Genomic DNA, 21004 nt, shown 5'->3' with positions numbered 1-21004 from the left:
CTTCGCGCCTCGGCCGCCCCAACCCGATCATAAACGCATCTCAGTGACCGCAAATCTCCGTGCTTTTGTGGTGAACGCAAATCTTCGGAAGGAAGCAGATCATGATACAGAGCGACTTCACTGTAAGTTCGCGAGTGAGGTTCAAAACGCGTATCTTTTAACGGAATCTGGTTACAATGAACATTACGTTATATACAACAGCTCGCTTATGGGTACGCGAATTTACGTTACGGACTTCCTGTTCCTAAAACAGTTTAGACATAATCTATCATACGTTAAGGTTACAAATGAACTTATGAATTAATTTATATCTTATGATCAATACTTGGTGCGGTATGTGCAGAGTGTATAGATACGGACACCACATTCAGACATTGAAGCATTATAGTGGAGGTCAATATAAACATCGCAGTTTTCCTAAGAGATACGTGGTGCGCGAGCAAACAACTAATTTTACAAGGAACGACTGTACGGTTTTTAGCATCTCTTTCCTGTTAATACAGTTCTGAAGAACGGATAGCTGTCGTGGTTGTGACAGTGTGATATGCGAATTCTGGGCGAAATTCAGTTTGAAATAACTGTGGGGAAACAGGCCTACGAGTAGGACCTACACCGAGGCATACACTGTTATTAAGTGTATGAAATTACACATTACTTCTAAAGTAAATAAAAACAATATTAACAACTGAAAAGCAATATACAGTATACGATTGTACAGAGAAAGTTTCGCTGCTGTTTCCAAGAGAGAAGCTCATCTTCAACAGTATGTTAGACTCTCTATCTTCGGAAGCTGCAGCTACACTGTGTGGTAGACAGCTAACCCTGCTCGGTAGTATAGTATTGTTTTAGTCTCCCATGGACGATGAATCGTTCGGCTCATCAAATAATGGTGAATGTACTGGCCTTCGGTTCAGAGGTCCAAGAGTTCGATTCTAGGCTGAGTTAAACAATTTATCCGGCTCGAAGACTGGTAATATGTGTTCGTCTGAATACACTTCCCTTCATCTGCATAACCAACCACCATAGAAGCAAGCGATAGTGAATACGTCCCTCTACATAGAGCTCCTCCTCTGCGAACCATGTGACCTTGCCGCGGTGGGGAGGCTTGCGTGTCCCAATGATGCAGATAGCCGAGCCGCAGGTGCAACCATATCGGATGGGTATCTGTTGAGAGACCAGACTAACGAATGGTTCATCGAAAGGGGGGTAGCAGCCTTTCGGTAGTTGCAAGGGCGGCAGTCTAGATGATTGACTGATACGGCCTTGTAATAATACTCAACATGGCTTAGCTGTGTTGATACTGCTACACGGCTGAAAGCAACGGGAAACTACAGCCGTAACCACCTCCCGAGGACATGCAGCTCTCTCTGTATGAATGATGTACTGATGATGGCTTCCTCCCGGGTAAAATATTCCGGAGGTAAACTAGTCCCCCATTCGGATCTCCGGGTGGGGACTACACGAGAGGGGGCGATCATTAGGAAGATGGATACCGACATTCTGCGAGTCGGAGCGTGGAATGTTAGAAGTTTGAATCGTTGTGGTAGGTTAGAGAATCTGAAAAGGGAGATGGATAGGCTAAAGTTAGATGTAGTTGGTATAAGTGAAGTACGTTGGCAGGAAGAACAGGATTTTTGGTCAGGCGACTACCGAATTATCAACACGAAATCAAACAGGGGTAATGCAGGAGTTGGTTTAATAATGAATAAGAAAATAGGACAGCGGATAAGCTACTACGACCAGCATAGTGAAAGAATTATTGTCGCCAAGATAGACACCAAACCAATGCCCACCACAATAGTGCAGGTCTATATGCCTACTAGTTCAGCGGATGATGAAGTAATTGAAAGAATATATGAGGAGATAGAAGATTTAATACAATATGTGAAAGGTGACGAGAATCTAATTGTGATGGGAGACTGGAACGCAGTGGTAGACCAAGGACGAGAAGGTAGCACAGTAGGAGAATTTGGATTGGGACAAAGGAACGAAAGAGGACGTCGGCTGGTTGAATTCTGCACTGACCATAATTTAGTCCTCGCCAATACTTGGTTCAAACACCACAAACGACGGCGGTATACGTGGACGAGACCTGGAGACACTGGAAGGTATCAAATAGACTTCATTATGATTAGGCAGAGATTCAGAAACCAGGTGTTGGATTGCAAAACTTTCCCAGGAGCAGACGTGGACTCTGACCACAACTTGTTGGTCATAAAATGCCATCTGAAGCTGAAGAAATTGAAGAAAGGAAAGAATGCAAAAAGATGGGATCTAGACAAGTTGAAAGAAAAGAGTGTGATGGATTGTTTCAAGGAACATGTTGCACAAGGACTAAATGAAAAGGCCGAAGGAAACACAGTAGAGGAAGAGTGGAGTCTCATGAAAAATGAAGTCAGTAGGGTTGCTGAAGAAATGTTAGGAAGGAAGAAAAGATCAACTAAGAATCAGTGGATAACTCAGGAGATACTAGACCTGATTGATGAACGACGAAAATACAAGAATGCTAGAAATGAAGAGGGCAGAAAAGAATACAGGCGATTAAAGAATGAAGTGGATAGAAAGTGCAAGGTAGCTAAGGAAGAATGGCTGAAGGAGAAGTGCAAGGATGTCGAAGGCTGTATGGTCCTGGGAAAGGTAGATGCTGCATACAGGAAAATCAAGGAAACCTTTGGAGAAAGGAAATCTAGGTGCATGAATGTTAAGAGCTCAGATGGAAAGCCACTTCTAGGGAAAGAAGACAAAGCGGAAAGATGGCAGGAGCATATCCAACAGTTGTATCAAGGTAACGATGTAGATAATTTCGTTCTGGAACATGAAGAGGCTGTTGATGCTGATGAAATGGGAGACCCAATTTTGAGGTCAGAGTTTGACAGAGCTGTGAGTGACCTAAATAGGAACAAGGCACCTGGAATTGATGATATTCCCTCTGAATTACTGACTGCCTTAGGAGAAACCATCATGGTAAGGTTATTTCATTTAGTGTGCAAGATGTATGAGACAGGAAAAGTCCTATCCGATTTTCGGCAGAATGTTGTTATACCTATTCCCAAGAAAGCCGGTGCTGACAGGTGTGAAAACTACCGCACTATTAGTTTAGTATCTCATGCCTGCAAAATTTTAACACGTATTATTTACAGAAGAATGGAAAAACAAGTTGAAGCTTAGTTGGGGGAAGATCAATTTGGCTTCAGAAGAAATGTAGGAACACGTGAAGCAATCCTAACTTTACGTCTGATCTTAGAGGATCGAATCAAGAAGGACAAGCCCACGTACATGGCATTCGTAGATCTAGAAAAGGCATTCGATAATGTTGATTGGACCAAGCTATTTATGATTCTGAAGATGATAGGGATCAGATACCGAGAACGAAGAATTATCTACAACCTGTATAAACATCAGTCTGCAGTGATAAGAATCGAGGGCTTTGAAAAAGAAGCAGCAATCCAGAAAGGAGTGAGGCAAGGCTGCAGTTTGTCCCCTCTCCTTTTCAGTGTTTACATAGAACAGGCAGTAAAGGAAATCAAAGAGAAATTTGGAAAGGGAATCACAGTCCAAGGAGAGGAAATCAAAACCTTGAGATTTGCCGATGATATTGTTATTTTATCTGAGACTGGAGAAGATCTCGAGAAGTTGCTGAATGGTATGGATGAAGTCTTAGGTAAGGAGTACAAGATGAAAATAAATAAGTCCAAAACAAAAGTAATGGAGTGCAGTCGAACGAAGGCAGGTGATGTAGGAAATATTAGATTAGGAAACGAAGTCTTAAAGGAAGTAGATGAATATTGTTACTTGGGTAGTAAAATAACTAACGATGGCAGAAGTAAGGAGGACATAAAATGCAGACTAGCACAAGCAAGGAAGAGCTTTCTTAAGAAAAGAAATTTGCTCACTTCAAACATTGATATCGGAATTAGAAAGATGTTTTTGAAGACTTTTGTGTGGAGCGAGGCATTGTATGGAAGTGAAACATGGACGATAACTAGCTCAGAAAGAAAGAGAATAGAAGCTTTTGAAATGTGGTGTTACAGAAGAATGCTGAAGGTGAGATGGATAGATCGAATCACGAATGAAGAGATACTGAATCGAATTGGTGAGAGGAGATCGATTTGGCTACATTTGACGAGAAGAAGAGATAGAATGATAGGACACATCTTAAGACACCCAGGACTTGTTCAGTTGGTTTTTGAAGGAAGTGTAGGTGGCAAGAACGGTAGGGGTAGACCAAGGTATGAATATGACAAACAGATTAGAGCAGATGTAAGATGCGATAGTTACGTAGAAATGAAAAGGTTAGCACAGGATAGAGTGGCATGGAGAGCTGCATCAAACCAGTCTATGGACTGATGACTCAACAACAACAACATAGAGCTAGTGTCACGAAGGTCATCCGCCTTTAAAGCTGGGTTAAATCCACACCTCATTAAATTCGGGAAATGTTCAAGAAGGAGAAGAAAAGAAGAAAATGAAATTTCGTAAATCGTGATTTGTAACATTAATGTAAATAGTCATGCCCATTTCAATGCTATGAAAATTGTGAGGTAGGTATATGTCTCCATAATTGTAATTTCCACCTCCACAATAACTCAATGTCCGAGCATTGTATTATTTTTAACATACTTAGCATAATAGAAGTACCTCCTTTGGTTCTCGATGAAGGAGAAAGGAAATCCCTGTTTTCCGTAGCTGTTGATTGATAATACAGTGTACAGTGTATCGTCCCTTCTCCCGACAGTTTGACCGGACTTGTACTTACAACGTATATAATTGAAATTTAGAGTGTGTTTCCTGGCTGCTAGTTACACATTTATGTCGAGGATGTTATTCTATGTCGACAGGAGATGCTTTAAACCATCCACTTGAAGTGAAAATCCAAGATCAATATGCCAGACTGGCAGATTTCGGAAAGAGGTAACTCCATGTAATAATAATAATAATAATAATAATAATAATAATAATAATAATAATAATAATAATAATAATAATAATAATAATAATAATAATAATAATAATAAAACTTTATTAATCATCATAATTAATAAAGATACAGCACACAAATTGTGCATTGTATAAACAAAGTTTGTCATATTACTGTCACTTCTCACTATTACAATAATAATAATAATAATAATAATAATAATAATAATAATAATAATAATAATAATAATAATAATAATATAAACGCAAAACATTTACAACAAAAAATGCCTTTCATTCTTCACCGAAATTCGATATTACAACACTGTGATCAAACCTAAAATACTAATGCGAGTGAAACACTGGATCTCCACAGGAAAACAGTACTCGAAGACATCCTGACAGAGGAACGTAAAATCATCAAAAAAAATCTCGGCCCGAAACTGACTGACGAAGGATATAGACTGCAATCTCGTACAAAAACCGAGGAGCTCTCAGACCTTGCGGCCAACATCAGAAAAAGACGCCTGAAATTTTACGGATACATCAAACGCCTTCCAGAAAACAGACTGACAAGAATCTTACTTGAGGCAACAGAAAACATCAAAACAAATAGGTGGACAACGGAAATCCGCCAAGACCTGGAAAAATCAGGAATCAAAGTGGCCGACATTGCTGACCGAAACTGCTATAGAACGAAAATCAGCAAGAGGGAAGTAGAGTCAGAGAGAAACCACAAGAAGAAGACAGGAGCTAAGTGGACAGAAGAACGAAGAACTACGATGAGAGAAAAACTGAAGGCTGCCTGGCAAAGAAGGAAATGCACAACTTCTTAAGTGAGCTTTGCGTGATCAGTTTTCTGGTCTTTCTCGCATCTAATAATAATAATAATAATAATAATAATAATAATAATAATAATAATAATAATAATAATAATAATACTGAATAAATTGGCCACGTAATATGTGTCACATAACTGTGAGCTTATATTCGGGAATTGACAGGTTCGTACCCTACTGTCGGCAGCCTTGAAGACGGTTTTCCGTGGATTCTCAGGTGGTGGTGGTGGTGATTATTGTTTTAAGAGGAATTACGACTGGGTAACCATCCTTCATTAACACTATTCAGAGGAAGAAAATGGAAGGGGGCCGACGCTTCGAAAAATGAAGCTATCGGCCAAAGAAGGACAAGGGCCATTAAGGACGTGAAGATTAAAAACTTCTAGGCCTCGAATACTCTAATACCGTCGGGGTCGGAAAAGAACAAAAGTTGGCCGAGGGAGGTCGGTTAGGATAAATGAAAGTGAGGAGCCTGGCACAAGTAAGTGGAAACATTGCCAGGACTCAGCTATGGGCCCCGTGGTCGCCAACTCATGCTTCTAAGTTAATAGGCCCTGGGGCCTCTTACGGCAGGCACGGGATACCGCAAGTGTTATTCTACCGCCTCCACCCACAAGGGGACGTGGTTTTCCATTTTCATACCTGTACAGTACCTTAATAATGGACACAGTTGCTTCAATCCAGTCCTAACCATTTCCTAGACCATCGTTGCCATGCCTGTGTCTGGGTGAGTGGCTCAGACGGTTGAGGCGCTGCCCTTCTGACCCCAGCTTGACAGGTTCGATCCCGGCTCAGTCCGATGGTATTTGAAGGTTCTCAAACACCTGCGGAACAAACTTCAGGCCCCTTGGCGTCTCCAAAAACCGTCAAAAGTAGTTATTGGGACCGAAAAACAATAACTTAATAATAATAATAATAATAATAATAATAATAATAATAATAATAATAATAATAATAATAATAATAATAAGACCTGCATGTGTAGGGGCGATGTACAAAAAACAGAAAATAACAATAATGTCCGCCTCTGTGGTGTAGTGGTTAATGTGATTAGCTGCCACCGCCGAAGGCCCGGATTCGATTCCCGGCTCTGCCACGAAATTTGAAAAGTGGTACGAGGGCTGGAACGGGGTCCACTCAGCCTCGGGAGGTCAACTAGTAGAGGTGGGTTCGATTCCTACTTCAGCCATCCTGAAGTGGTTTCCCGTGGTTTTCTACTTCTCCTCCAGACAAATGCCGGGATGGTACCTATCATAAGGCCACGGCCGCTTCCTTCCCTCTTCTTTGCCTGTCCCATCCGATCTTCCCCGTCCCTCCACATGGTCCCTGTTCAGCATAGCAGGTGAGGCCGCCTGGGCGAGGAACTGGTCATTCTCCCCCGTTGTATCCCCCGACCAAGAGTCTGAAGCTCCAGGACACTGCCCTTAAGGCGGTAGAGGTGGGATCCCTCGCTGAGTCCGAGGGAAAAACCGAACCTGGAGGGTAAATAGATGAATAATTATTATTATTTAATAATAATAATAATAATAATAATAATAATAATAATAATAATAATAATAATAATAATAATAATGTCCGCCTCTGTGGTGTAGTGGTTAGCGTGATTAGCTGCCACCCCCGGAGGCCCGGGTTCGATTCCCGGCTCTGCCACGAAATTTGAAAAGTGGTACGAGGGCTGGAACGGGGTCCACTCAGCCTCGGGAGGTCAACTGAGTAGAGGTGGGTTCGATTCCCACCTCGGCCATCCTCGAAGTGGTTTTCCGTGGTTTCCCACTTCTCCTCCAGGCGAATGCCGGGATGGTACCTAACTTAAAGCCACGGCTGCTTCCTTCCCTCTTCCTTGCCTATCCCATCCGATCTTCCCCATCCCTCCACAAGGCCCCTGTTCAGCATAGCAGGTGAGGCCGCCTGGGCGAGGTACTGGTCATTCTCCCCAGTTGTATCCCCCGACCAAGAGTCTGAAGCTCCAGGACACTGCCCTTGAGGCGGTAGAGGTGGGATCCCCCGCTGAGTCCGAGGGAAAAACCGAACCTGGAGGGTATACAGATGAATAATAATAATAATAATAATAATAATAATAATAATAATAATAATAATAATAATAATAATATATGTTTAACGGCTGTCTATTTTATATTTAAGAGATCCTAGAATACTGGAATTCAGGACTGAACTGACATTCTTCACAGTGCCACTTCCTTCAAAGTCTCTCTCTCTCTCTCAAGTAGCCGGGCTGAGTGGCTCAGACAGTTGAGGCGCTGGTCTTCTGACCCCAACGTGGCAGGTACGATCCTGGCTCAGTCCGGTGGTATTTGAAGGTGCTCAAATACGTCAGCCTCTTTTCGGTAGATTTACTGGCACGTAAAAGCACTCCTGCGGGACTAAATTCCGGCACCTTGGCGTCTCCGAAAACCTTAAAAGAGTAGTTAGTGGGACGTAAAGCCAATAACATTATTATTATCTCTCTCAAGTACTCTTGAGGGTAAGGTAGATCTACACTTTAGGGGTCAAAAAATGTACTTTTCAGTTTATTTATAGAATATAGTCTTAAATATGATGAAAACTGAAACTATGCAAAAAGAAGTTCCACTACCGTTCGTATTACGCAGGCAGAGATAGACGTGGCAGAGGGGCGAGCAACGGGAATGACACACAATAAGGAAGTGGATAGAGGGGAGCAGGAGCGAATGGGAGTTCCGTATTATCGGGACGAGTGAAGTAGCAGTCATCGGGTTATTCCTTACAAGATTTCCTATACTTGGTAATGAGCGGAGGAGGAGAGTAGGGCCGTACTGGTGAAACGTGGAAGTTACGGTTTACCATCCTGACAGTGGGTCGGGCGTTCTCTTCACTGTCGTAAGTGGACATGCGGCTGTGACTTCCCGTAAAGAGGTATAATAAGGAAACGTGTTGTCCATGCATAGAAGCATGATTTTTCGCATTAATTCAAGTACAATTTCGCGAAAGGGAACCAATTTTTCGCGTTATTTCGCGAAATAGGTCTTGACCCATCGTTCGTATTCCGCTGGAATGTTTCTTCCTTTCTTAATCTGTTTACCCTCCAGAGTTGGTTATTCCCTCGGACTCAGCGAGGAATTCCACCTTTACCGCCTCAAGGGCAGTGTCTTGGAGTGTGAGACTTTGAGTCGGTGATACAACTGGGAAGGATGACCAGTACCTCGTCCAGGCGGCCTCACCTATGCTGAACAGGGGCCTTGTCGGGGGATGGGAAGATTGGAAGGATTAGACAAGGAATAGGGAAGGAAGCGGCCGTGGCATTAAGTTAGGTACCATCCCGGAATTTGCCTGGAGGAGAAGTGGGAAACCACGCTAAACCACTTCGATGATAGCTGAGGAGGGAATTGAACCCCCTCTACACAGTTGACGTACCGAGGCTGAGTGGATCCCGTTACAACCCTCGTACCACTTTTCAAAATTTCGTGACAGAACCGGGAATCGAACCCGGGCCTCCTGGGGTGGCAGCTAATCACACTAACCACTACACCACAGAGGCGGACTCCGCTGCAATGAGTTACTACGAAATCCCATTCTCGTGTTTTGTAAATTATTTATATGAAATACAATATTGACATTCATTCATTATTCCTTATGTATTATTTAATAGGAAGATACTATAGCTCTAATCGAGATTATATAACAAATTATCCTTTCACCCTACATATTAGGATAATGTTTGAGAAGGGAAAGTAACCTAATGCGTCCTAGAATTAAGAAACTGGTAATCCTTCGAAATTAAAATTTAAGGTCCCACCGAGATTTGAACTCGGATCGCTGGATTCAGAGTCCAGAGTGCTAACCATTACACCATGGGACCTCACAAGTGCTGACAGTACCTACTAAGAGGATATATCACCATGCCATTAAAGGATATCCTATAATCTTAAAACGTATAGGTATTATTGTGGAATAGCAATATCCTTACCGGTATTCTCTCTTCCGTTTCCCTTCACACACGGAATAGTGTAATACAATTTTTCTTATTATTATTCTTCTACTTAATCTGCTTACACTCCAGGGTTGGTGTTTCCCTCGGACTCAGCGAGGGATCCCACTTCTACCGCCTCAATGGCAGGGTCCCGGAGCGAAAGACTTGGGGTCGGGGATACAACTCGAGAGGAGGACTAGTACCTCACCCAGGTGGCCTCACCCGCCATGCTGAACAGGGGCGTTGTGAGGGCGATGTGGGGGAGGAGGTAATGGGAAGATTGGAAGGGATAGAGTAGGCGGACCGAAATCACCATAATCATTTATGATTCGTTAAAATATCTCCAAGTAGGCCACTGCGGTGTAGTGGTTAGCGTGATTACCTGCCATACCCAGTGGCCCGGGTTCGCTTCCCGGCTCTGCCACCATATTTGAAAAGTGGTACGAGAGCTGGAATGGGGTCCACTCAGCCTCGGAAGGTTACCTGAGTAGAGGAGGGTTCGATTTCCTCCTCAGCCATCCTCGAAGTGGTTTTCCATGGTTATCCACTTCTCCTGCAGTCAAATGACGGGATGGAACATAACTTAAGGCCAAGGACCTCTTCCTTCCTTCCTTCCTTCCTTCCTTCCTTCCTTCCTTCCTTGTCTACCCCTTCCGATCTTCCATCCCCCACAAGGCCCGTGTTCAGCATAGCAGAGTTGTAGTTTGGAACTGATGGTACCTATTTACCGTTTATCCTCTTGATTTTATCCCACATGATTTTTTGAATCCAACTGAACTTGCTTGCTTGTCGTAAAGTAAAAGTGGTTACGTGAATAATGTTAAACCACGAAATATCACTGTAATATTTGTCACAAATGGAAGACAGTAATTGCTTTTACTCAAATAAAGTCTCATTTCGAAGGTTGATTAAGAAATAATACGAAGTATTTTATTTTAGAGAATACATACCTTACTGCCTTACACTTACAACTACTATTTCTGCTACGTCGCAGCGCTTCAGTGTTTTGTTTGTCTAGCACTGTCGTGTGTGATGTCTTTGCTCAGTGAAGTTTTTTCGTGTCGTTTTATTGATTTTTCTCATTCAATGTAATTTGATGGGCTGTCACTTCATGTGCCCTAACTGATTCATGAAACGATTTATTAGTCCAGGGATCATGCTATTTTCCATTTAAAATATATATGTATTGGTCCAGGGATCATGCTATTTTTCCTTCAACAAAATACCCGCACTCCTATTCATCGGTGCCAGCCCTGGACCTCAAGAAAGAAACAAAAGACGGCGCAAGCAGCGGAATGCAACATAATGGAGTTCTGTTTACAGCCAGTAAATACGTATACATATTTCTTGCTAGTTACGACGGTATTTTTTAATCAACCTCCGATTTGAGACTTTATTTGAGTAAAATAAATGATTATCTTGCATTTGTGACAAATATTACAGTGATATTCGTGGATCAACATCATTCACATAACCAGTAAAAGTATATGTAAGGTTGCAGAATACGTGAGGCGATAAGTCGACTGTGAACATTAGTGCATGAAAGAATATCGATCTTTACAAAAGCCGACTGGGCTACTTGCTGTCGTGAAATGCAACAAATAGAAGACTATTATTCGAAATAAGACGGCATCATGGAAGATGTAATTGATAACATTTTAATAAACCTTGGCGACAATGACAGTGATGACAGTGGATTGAGCGAGTCTAGCAGCGATCGTGATAGCACTGGCAGTGTTGATGTTGCAGGTAACGGAGACAGAGACACATTCATCTCTGCATTTGCCCCTCTGCACTATGGTAAGCGGATGAGTGTTTTTAGTAGGCCTATACTGATAAGCAGTGTACTGGCCTATGTGCTCCCCCGGCCATCCTGCCGCGCGCCCATGTTATGTGTATTATCTTTCTTGCTCATCTCCCGCAATTTTCATTTTTAAACATGGTTTTCATAATAGTTGAAAACCTATTGCTGATATATATTGATTATTTTTATTTTTATTTTTATTTTTATTTGAAACATTTACAGTCGTGTTAACTCGATTGTTATATCACATATTATAACAACGCAGTCATACAAAAAATACATTACATTAAAGTTACAGCATGTGAGCCATAACTGATGGCTTCATTCTATGAATATGACTCCTCCTGTTGTCAATTTAGTCTTCGACTTGCTGTGTTGTTCGATGATGGCCTCTGTGGCTTCACGACTAGAGATAACATCCTCACTTCTCCATATACCGATAGGTGGCTGCTTTTTACTAGTATTATTTGAGCTCGACACATTTTTCTTCTGGGTGTTCTCTATTTATCTGTATACTTCTTGATCTCTTGATAGCGAAATGTATCACCTTCATGAAGGGTGATTTGTTTTTGAGTTATTGGATTGTGTTTGATATGCGCCTTGTTATTCTACGTATGTATTGGCACATGTCCTCTCGGTTATCTGTAATCGATGTTTTATGCTACAGCTGAGTGTTCCGTACATTTATTTTGCATGTGTGTTCCATGTGTGGATTTTCCCTTTCTCTGCCATTCATTATCCATGTCAGTGCTGGGCTTTACCAGCATTCTATGAGATAGGCGCTGTTGAAGTTTGAAGGTACTTATGTGTTTGCTACTCCTATTTCGGAAGGGATATCGTACGCCTTTTGAACCTGTTCATTTGAGCATTTGACTTGTGAATTGCTCTTGTTTGAGGCAGTAGGTGAATGTGCGTGACCACCAGTTTCCCTTAGGTTGTGGCTCTTTTAGCGTATGTGCAAGTGCGTGAGTGTGTGTAAACGAGTAGTTTAATGGGGCCTATATCAACTATGGGACTTCCTTAGATTTGTCATATTTTTATATCCTCTTTATTGTTGCCGCAATTCGCCCCCTTTTCCCCTAACCTCCTCCCAATATTCTTTTCGTATTTGAAGTAAAAGATGGCGAGCATGTTTGTCTTCATTCTTGTTCCCTTTTATTTTCATGCACTCTGTGCATGCTTAATACTTGGCCCACTAATTACTTTTCATGACACCGAGCTCGATAGCTGCAGTCGCTTAAGTGCGGCCAGTATCCAGTAATCGGGAGATAGTCGGTTCGAGCCCCACTGTCGGCAGCCCTGAAGATGGTTTTCCGTGGTTTCCCATTTTCACACCAGGAAAATGCCGGGGCTGTACCTTAATTAAGGCCACGGCCGCTTCCTTCCAATTCCTAGACCTTTCCTATCCCATCGTCGCCGTAAGACATATCTGTGTCGGTGCGACATAAGCAAATAGCAAAAAAAAATTTTCTTGATGGGCTTCGATGATTATTATCTGTTTACGCCTTGATTTTCCTTAAATATCTTATTGTGTGTGTATATCTATTGGAAAGATTTTATACCTTTTCATGAATTATATTCCAAGTCGTGGGTTACTGAGATGAAAATAATACACAACTACGATGTAAGTAAAGCTATTGTTTTATCAGTAGGCTCTCACTACATGAACATGGTCTTGGTAAATGTGACATGAAAACAAAGTCTGATGTGAGTAATAACCATATATGTACATTTATATGTTTGCCCTTTCCAATTTCGAGTCAATATCCATTTCTCCTAATTTTTATAATATACCTTCCTTTTATTTAAATACGTACTCTACTAGCTGTAGTACCCGGCGTTGCCCGGGTAGTTTTTGAATGTGTACCTTTAATAATTGTAGTACAAGTTAGTTATGCGTTTTAAATTTAATTTCTTGTGGCAATTTCTATCCAAGTGCAGCCCCTTGTAAGGCAGACCCTCCGATGAGGGTGGACGGCATCTGCCATGTGTGGGTAGCTGCGTGTTATTGTGGTGGAAGATAGTGTTGTGTGTGTTATGTGTGGTGTGTGAGTTGCAGCACAAACACCCAGCCCCCGGGCCACTGGAATTAACCAATGAAGATTAAAATCTTCGACCCAGCCGGAATCGAACCCGGGACCCTCTGAACCGAAAGCCAGTACACTGACCATTCAGCCAACGAGTCGGACAGTTAAGTGTTAAGTGAAAGCTTATAGAATTATTTTTGAGATGTTGATTTTACGACCGTCCGCCTCTGTGGTGTAGTGGTTAGCGTGATTAGCTGCCACCCCCGGAGGTCCGGGTTCGATTCCCGGCTCTGCCACGAAAATTTGAAAAGTGGTACGAGGGCTGGAACGGGGTCCACTCAGCCTCGGGAGGTCAACTGAGTAGAGGTGGGTTCGATTCCCACCTCAGCCATCCTCGAAGTGGTTTTCCGTGGTTTCCCACTTCTCCTCCGGGCGAATGCCGGGATGGTACCTAACTTAAGGCCACGGCCGCTTCCTTCCCTCTTCCTTGTCTATCCCTTCCAATCTTCCCATCCCTCCACAAGGCTCCTGTTCAGCATAGCAGGTGAGGCCGCCTGGGTGAGGTACTGGTCATTCTCCCCAGTTGTATTCCCCGACCAGGAGTCTGAAGCTCCAGGACACTGCCCTTGAGGCGGTAGAGGTGGGATCCCTCGCTGAGTCCGAGGGATAAACCGAACCTGGACGGTAAACAGATGATGATGATGATGATGATTTTACGACCTATTATGTAATCATAGAGCTATTTAGATGTTTCTTATTTCATGTTTTAGATTATTTAATTTTCGAATAAAACTTTATCCTTGTGGAAGCTAGAATTGACGGGGAAGTATTTGATCCGTTCAAAAAATAATATGTGATAACAATATGTATTTACCCGTCGCACTATACATATGATGTTCACGATTTCAGCTGCCATTGACACTGTCACAATCAGCCTTGAGACCCCAAAAGTCATGTATTCAATACTAATCTCGGTCATTTTAGACTATTTATTTTTAATCCCTTCTCAGGCCCAGTTTCAATGGAGGCTGAACATGAACTTAAACGGTATCCAGAACGTCACAATGCGTGTCAGCGACACAAAAACAATGGATTTCGACATTAATATAGGTCATTTGCCATTATTTTTACACGATAGCCCCTCCCATTCCCCTCCCTAGGTGGGGGCTGTCATTTTTCATCTCCATAGTATTTTTTTTTTCATATGGTAAGTCATACGTATACCATGTTTCGTTGAGAGATATTCTGGAACAAACCCACATATATTCTTAATCTCCGTTATATTTACATTCATTTTCACCTTTCACAACCTCCATACTGACTGTGGATGAAGTATGACTTAACCTTCCAGAGTGTCACAGTTCAACTCAGTGACCTCGTAAACAATGTATTCGAAATTAATATCAGTCATTTTCGTTTAAATTTATATTTCACCATATCCCGTATGAGTTGTTTTACCACAAGGGTAATTTTTTCAGAAATGAAATCATACCTGTACCAATTTTGTATGATTGTATGCTGAAAGGAACGCACAAACAATAATAAATTCGGTCATTTTGAACATTTCCTTTTCCATCCTTCTCATAACCATGTCGATGGGGGCTGAACAACGACATCTGGAGTGTCACTATTCACCTCAGCGACCTCTAAAACTATGGACTGTTCATGAATATTTGTCCTTGTCTATTATTTGTTATATTTCACCAGTCATTCTAGGTTTTTTTATAATTCATTGCCGCCCCTCGGGGTGCTAAGTGTATCTTACCCCCATAGCCATATTTTCTATACAGGATGAAGCGTAATTCGCGCACTCGGGCGTCGCAGCGCGACTCCTCACATGCCAGCAATAAAAAAATGTCTCTTACAAAATTTCGTCTTGCGAGTATATCCGGCTGAAAAACGACGTTGAAGAGTAGCAATCTGGCAACGCTGTAACCACATGTAGGGTAACTACCTCTGTCAGGAGAAGCTAGTCGCACTGTACAGTTGGTGCAGTGGATAGAGTTTTGGGTTAGCATGCAGGAGGTCGAGTGGTCGATCCTGGGTTGAGGCGTATGTTTTTTATTTCGTAAATGTAGTCCAGGTGGTATGGTATCTGGCATCTTAATCGTCAACAGCGATTGCAGTGGGTTCTCTAGAAACCATTTGCACTTACATACTACGATCCTAGAAATGGACGAACAATCGTTTTCATTCGTCAGCTTTGAAAGGCGCCCTTTCCACGTCGTGGGCATGAATTTAATATGGACAGTATTGGTGCTAATGTTCTACATCTGCGCGATCATATTACATGTAGTATGGCGGCGTCTCCGAAAACCTTAAAAAGTAGTTCGTGGGACGTGAAACAAATAACATTATTATTATACATATAGTATGTAAATGACAAGGTAGATGCTGTGTTATTGTACTGTGCTATCATCTTTAGCATATCGAAAGTGATATTGTTTGTGTAGTTATTCTGTCCTATGACTGGTCATTTGTTTCAGCTGTCTATTTCTTATTAGTCTAACCAGGTATTTGTTGTTTCAGCGTTACAAAATGTTGTAAATGTAGGATACATGTGACCTCAGAAACGGTGTCTTACTGTATTACAGTAGGTAATGTTAGATGGAAATTAGCAAATAAAAAATTCGCCTCATCGAAACATCGACCTCCTGGATGCCAAACGTCCGTTTTCTACCGGATATACTCGCAAGACGAAATTTTGTAAGAGACATTTTTTTTGTTGCTGGCATGTGAGGAGTCCCACTGCGACGCCCGAGTGCGCGAATTACGCTTCACCCTGTATAGTAAGGCAAGTGTGTACCAAGTTTGGTTGGGAGATATGCTAGAACATACACACATACGTCCTTAAACTCTGTCCCTTAGAACATTTTCTTTTCTTCTCCGGTTCACACTCCCCTCCCCTGCTGATTATAAACTTGATATTAAACGGCATCCAGAGTATTAGAGTTCATCTCAGCGACCCCGAAAACTATGAATTAGGCACAAATATAGTTTTTCTCTGTTAATTTTTACATTTCGCCCCTACATTAGAGATTTGGCGAAGAATCGGAGTAAAGTGGGAAGATAAAATATCTAATGAGGAAGTTGTGAAGAGAGTGGGAGAAGTGAGGAGCATTCTGACCGTAATCCCTAAGGTATTTTTCCAGATATTAAGTCCAGTTTAGGTTGAGAGCTATGCGGGAATATACAGATTTGCGTCCATTTTCTCGATCATTTTGGCAAGGGTTTTTCACTTTTTCTCACTGCTATGCGTAAGGAGGCCAAACTTGGACTTCTGAAAGATTCGGAGTGTCACAATTCATCTCAGCGACCCCAAAAAGTATGGATTCGACAATATTTTCGATTATACTTTATATCTCAATACCCCTCGAACCCCACCACAAAGGGGGATGAACTTGTACTTATAAAGTCCCGGAGTGTCACTTTTCACCTCAGCGACCCCGAAAAGTATTGGTTCGACATTATTTTTTATTAATATTTTCTCTCTCACTCCCCACCACCAAGGGTGCTGAGCTAGGTCTTATAAAATCCCGCAGTGTCACTTTTCACCTCAGCGACCCCGAAAACTGTGGATTAAACACTATTTTTCAACACTGTTTTCTATTATTTATATATATATTACTCCCCCCCCCCCCGTCGCCAACCAACCCACAGGAGGCTGAACAAGGACTTTAAACTAATCCGGAGTGTCAGTATTCATCTCAGCGATTACTAAAACAATGCATTCGACGTTATATTCAATTACTTTTATATTTCACACCCGAAGGGGAATGAACTTTAACATTTAAAACAATGGAGTGTTACTATTCATCTCAGCAACCCCAAAAACTATGAATGAAACTGTTTGAGATTACTTTTATGCCTCATCCCCCTCGCTCCCTGCCTTTTAGGGTGCTTGTGGTGTCTTACTTCCACGATGTTTGTCTCCTGATTTTAAGTCATAAGTGTACCAAGTTTGATTGAAATTGCTCCAGTGGTTTAGGAGGAGATGTAATTTAATCATATTATATACATACCCACATACAATGACATTTATATATAGACGTATAGATAGATTACATAGACACGCCTTTGCTCGTTGGGAAACCCCAGTTGCTCTTCGTTAGGAGTGGGTGTTAACTCGAGTCATTCCACTGTTGATATTCTATATACTGCACAGTTTCTTAATATTGTACATATCTAATACACAGCTACATTATTCTAAGACATGAAAGTACATCCCGATCACGGCATGTTGGATTGCTACTTCCAAATAACAGGAATATGAATGAATCTCCTATCAAGAGAGATACTTTATAGAAAATGGTGGCGTGTTCCCATCTTCCTACATACAGCATTTATTACCGGACTACCGTGATGAGCATAAACAAAAAGAAAACCAAATTCATGATACTTGAAGGTAAATGTGAAAAAGCGACAATCAAGATAGGGGGAAAAATTATTGAACAGGTGAATAAGTTTAAGTATCTTGGAAGTGTTGTGACTGAAGAACTTCACTGTATAACAGACATAAAAGCTCGAATTGCCTCAACCAAGGAAAGCTTCAACAAGAAGAAAAAACTGTTTTGTGGTCCGCTAGAGAAAGATCTGTGGAAGAGACTTGCAAGGTGTTACGTATGGAGTATAGCTCTATATGCCGCTGAAACATGGACATTAAGGAAGGAAGAACAGAGGCATTTGAGATGTGGATTTGGCGAAGAATTGAAGGAGTAAAGTGGGAAGATAAAATATCAAATGAGGAGGTTGTGAAGAGAGTTGGAGAAGTGAGGCGCATGATGACCGTAATCGAAAATAGTAGGAAAAACTGGATAGGGCATAATCTTGCTATTTGCTTTACGTCGCACTGACACAGATATGTCTTATGGCGACGATGGGATAGGAGAGGCCTAGGAATGGGAAGGAAGTGGCCGTGGCCTTGATTAAGGTACATCCCCAGCATTTGCCTGGTGTGAAAATGGGAAGCCACGGAAAACCATCTTCAGGGCTGCCGACAGTGGGGTTCGAACCCACTGACTCCCGATTACTGGATACTGGCCGCACTTAAGCGACTGCAGCTATCGAGCTCGGTGTGAGGGCATAATCTAAGACACAACACTTTACTACGAATAGCAATTGAAGGCATGATAAAAGGAAAACGAGGAAGGGGAAGGAAACGATATCAATTACTAGACAGCATTAAAAAAAGAAAGAAAGATTATACAGACATGAAGAAAAGGGCACATGATCGAGAGATATGGAGGTCACAGCCATGTTTAGACCTGCCGGATGGCAGAACAACCTATGATGATGATACCATGATATAGCGTCAGTTGCTGTCACCTAGCGACAATCTGTCCATCAAGTCGATTCAATCTTGGTGCGGCTTTGAAATTTAATAAAATTATATAAAATCACTCATAATAAAAAACTATTCATCGGACTTCGTTCAAACCAGTTCATAAACACTCTCAGAAGTAATAAGAAAAAAATGTGAAATTTTCACCGAAATCTCTCATGTGGTTTTTCAGTCTATTAATCTCAAACATACCAACATCCAATGTTATACATGTGGATTCACGGTCATTATTGGTGTCGCTGGAAATTTAGGTAAAAGTATTCTCCATTATATTAGGATCCATCAGCTGGGTTTCTGAGGGATATAGTTTAGAACGGATGGTATTTACCGTTCATCCTCTTGATTTTATCCCACATGACTTTTTGTGGAACCAAATGGGGCCAAGAGTTTGATTTAATTCGTTTGATTTCTTTGCGAGCTATTTCCCTACGTTTCTATTAATTTCTAGGTGCATCAAATATAAACCACAATTTAAAATAGCACCTCCAGTAGCGAACGAAAATGGGTGAGGCTTTGAAAGGATGTTGGTGGGGATATCCGAAGTAGGAGTCTTGATGCGTTACACACCACAGAGCGCAGTGTTGCCAACTTAGCGGATTACCCGCTAATTCTGGCGGATTCTAAATCCTTCTAGTGGCGAAAAAATTAATTTAGCGACTAGCGGAACTCTTAGCGGAATTTTGATGTGTCAGAGGATTTTTTTAGTAGCTTTGTAAAATGTAAACGTAATGCCACACATTTATGGCATAAATATTACTGAATCACACTAGAGGAAAATTTAAACTGCACCTAGTCTCCGGTAGAAGTATCACTAATGTTGTCTCTCACTTCGGTCGGGTCGAACTTGTAAATTAATCGGGAAGTACTATTTACTTTTACAGGACGAGATCTTTTACTGTGAATGTGTGTTCATCACTGGTGTGTGTGGAACTGAGTCATTCTACGAACAGCACCACACGGGTCATTTTTAAAGTATTTAGTATTTTAGTGACATTCATCTGTGTGTTGAGCTTGCAATCTGTGTTTTTTCATGGTTAAACGGTTTCATTTATCAATTTATATTACCTCTGACTTAACGACTCATTGTACTTACTGTGTGCGCATATTTAAATATCAAGTGTGTTTGTTCCGGAACACTATAGTTCATTAACCACTAATCACTTTGCGGAAGTTTGCAAGACGATATTTACAGACTTGGTTATTGCCAGAGTTTTCCAGATGCATAGAACGAAGTATACTGCAATAATTAAAACAAATTTGGCCCTCATTTCATAAATGTATTGAAAATATATATATATTCAACAGATGTTGGGGTCTTAAAATTTCGCGAAACATGTTACGGTGTAATAGCATCCTAATGTCCGGCTCCATGGCTAAATGGTTAGCGTGCTGGCCTTTGGCCACAGGGGTTCCGGGTTCGATTCCAGGCAGGGTCGGGAAATTTAACCTTAATTGGTTAATTTCGCTGGAACGGAGGATGGGTGTAAGTGTCGTCTCCATTATCATTTCACCCTCATCATGACGTGCAGGTCGCCTAAGGGAGTCAAATCAAAAGACCTGCATCTGGCGAGCCGAACTTTTCCTCGGACACTCCCGGCACTAAAAGCCATACGCCATTTCATTTCAGCATCCTAATGCGTGGTGATTGTAGTGCCGTATTTATATTGCGTTGATTAAGAGGGCATGGCTTGACAGTAAGCGGTAAGCAGTTAAACACCAGATTATATTATATTTAGTAAATTATACTCTTCTAAATAATGGTGCGATTGCAACCATTCCCAATTCTATGCCCTATTAAGCTACGTTCCCAGTCGGGAAACTAATATCTAAGATTGCACATTACCTTTATTATTAAATTAAATGTTGACGAATCTAGCGGATTTCTAGCGGAATTGGCACAGTCAATTAGCGGTTTTCAGTCTTACAGTTTTGTCAACACTGACAGAGCGACCACTCTCTTCAGTACGCCTTAAGCGAGCAAGAGGTATACACGTCCGTTGCGCAGCGCATCATCATCAAGTTTCTAGCGAAAGAATGCACCAAAGCTTCGGAAATTTTGTGAAGGCTCCGTGCACAGTTCGGGGACGCAACTTTTTCAAAGACCCGGGTGTATGGACGGCACAATCAATT

At 41.7% G+C, this 21004-nt stretch overlaps 1 protein-coding gene and 1 non-coding gene across 2 annotated transcripts in view; one reads left to right on the top strand and one right to left on the bottom strand.

Annotated features, from left to right (window-relative positions):
- Window positions 1-21004, top strand: part of LOC136867115 (chondroadherin) — a 1785188-nt gene that overhangs the window by 914591 nt on the left and 849593 nt on the right. The gene's annotated exons all lie outside the window — the stretch shown is intronic.
- Window positions 9520-9591, bottom strand: TRNAQ-CUG (transfer RNA glutamine (anticodon UUG)). Its single transcript has one exon. It is a non-coding gene; the product is annotated as a tRNA-Gln (tRNA).

Source organism: Anabrus simplex, chromosome 3 (assembly GCF_040414725.1).
Source record: "Anabrus simplex isolate iqAnaSimp1 chromosome 3, ASM4041472v1, whole genome shotgun sequence".
NCBI lineage: Eukaryota > Metazoa > Arthropoda > Insecta > Orthoptera > Tettigoniidae > Anabrus > Anabrus simplex.
This window is presented reverse-complemented; position numbering and strand designations above follow the sequence as displayed.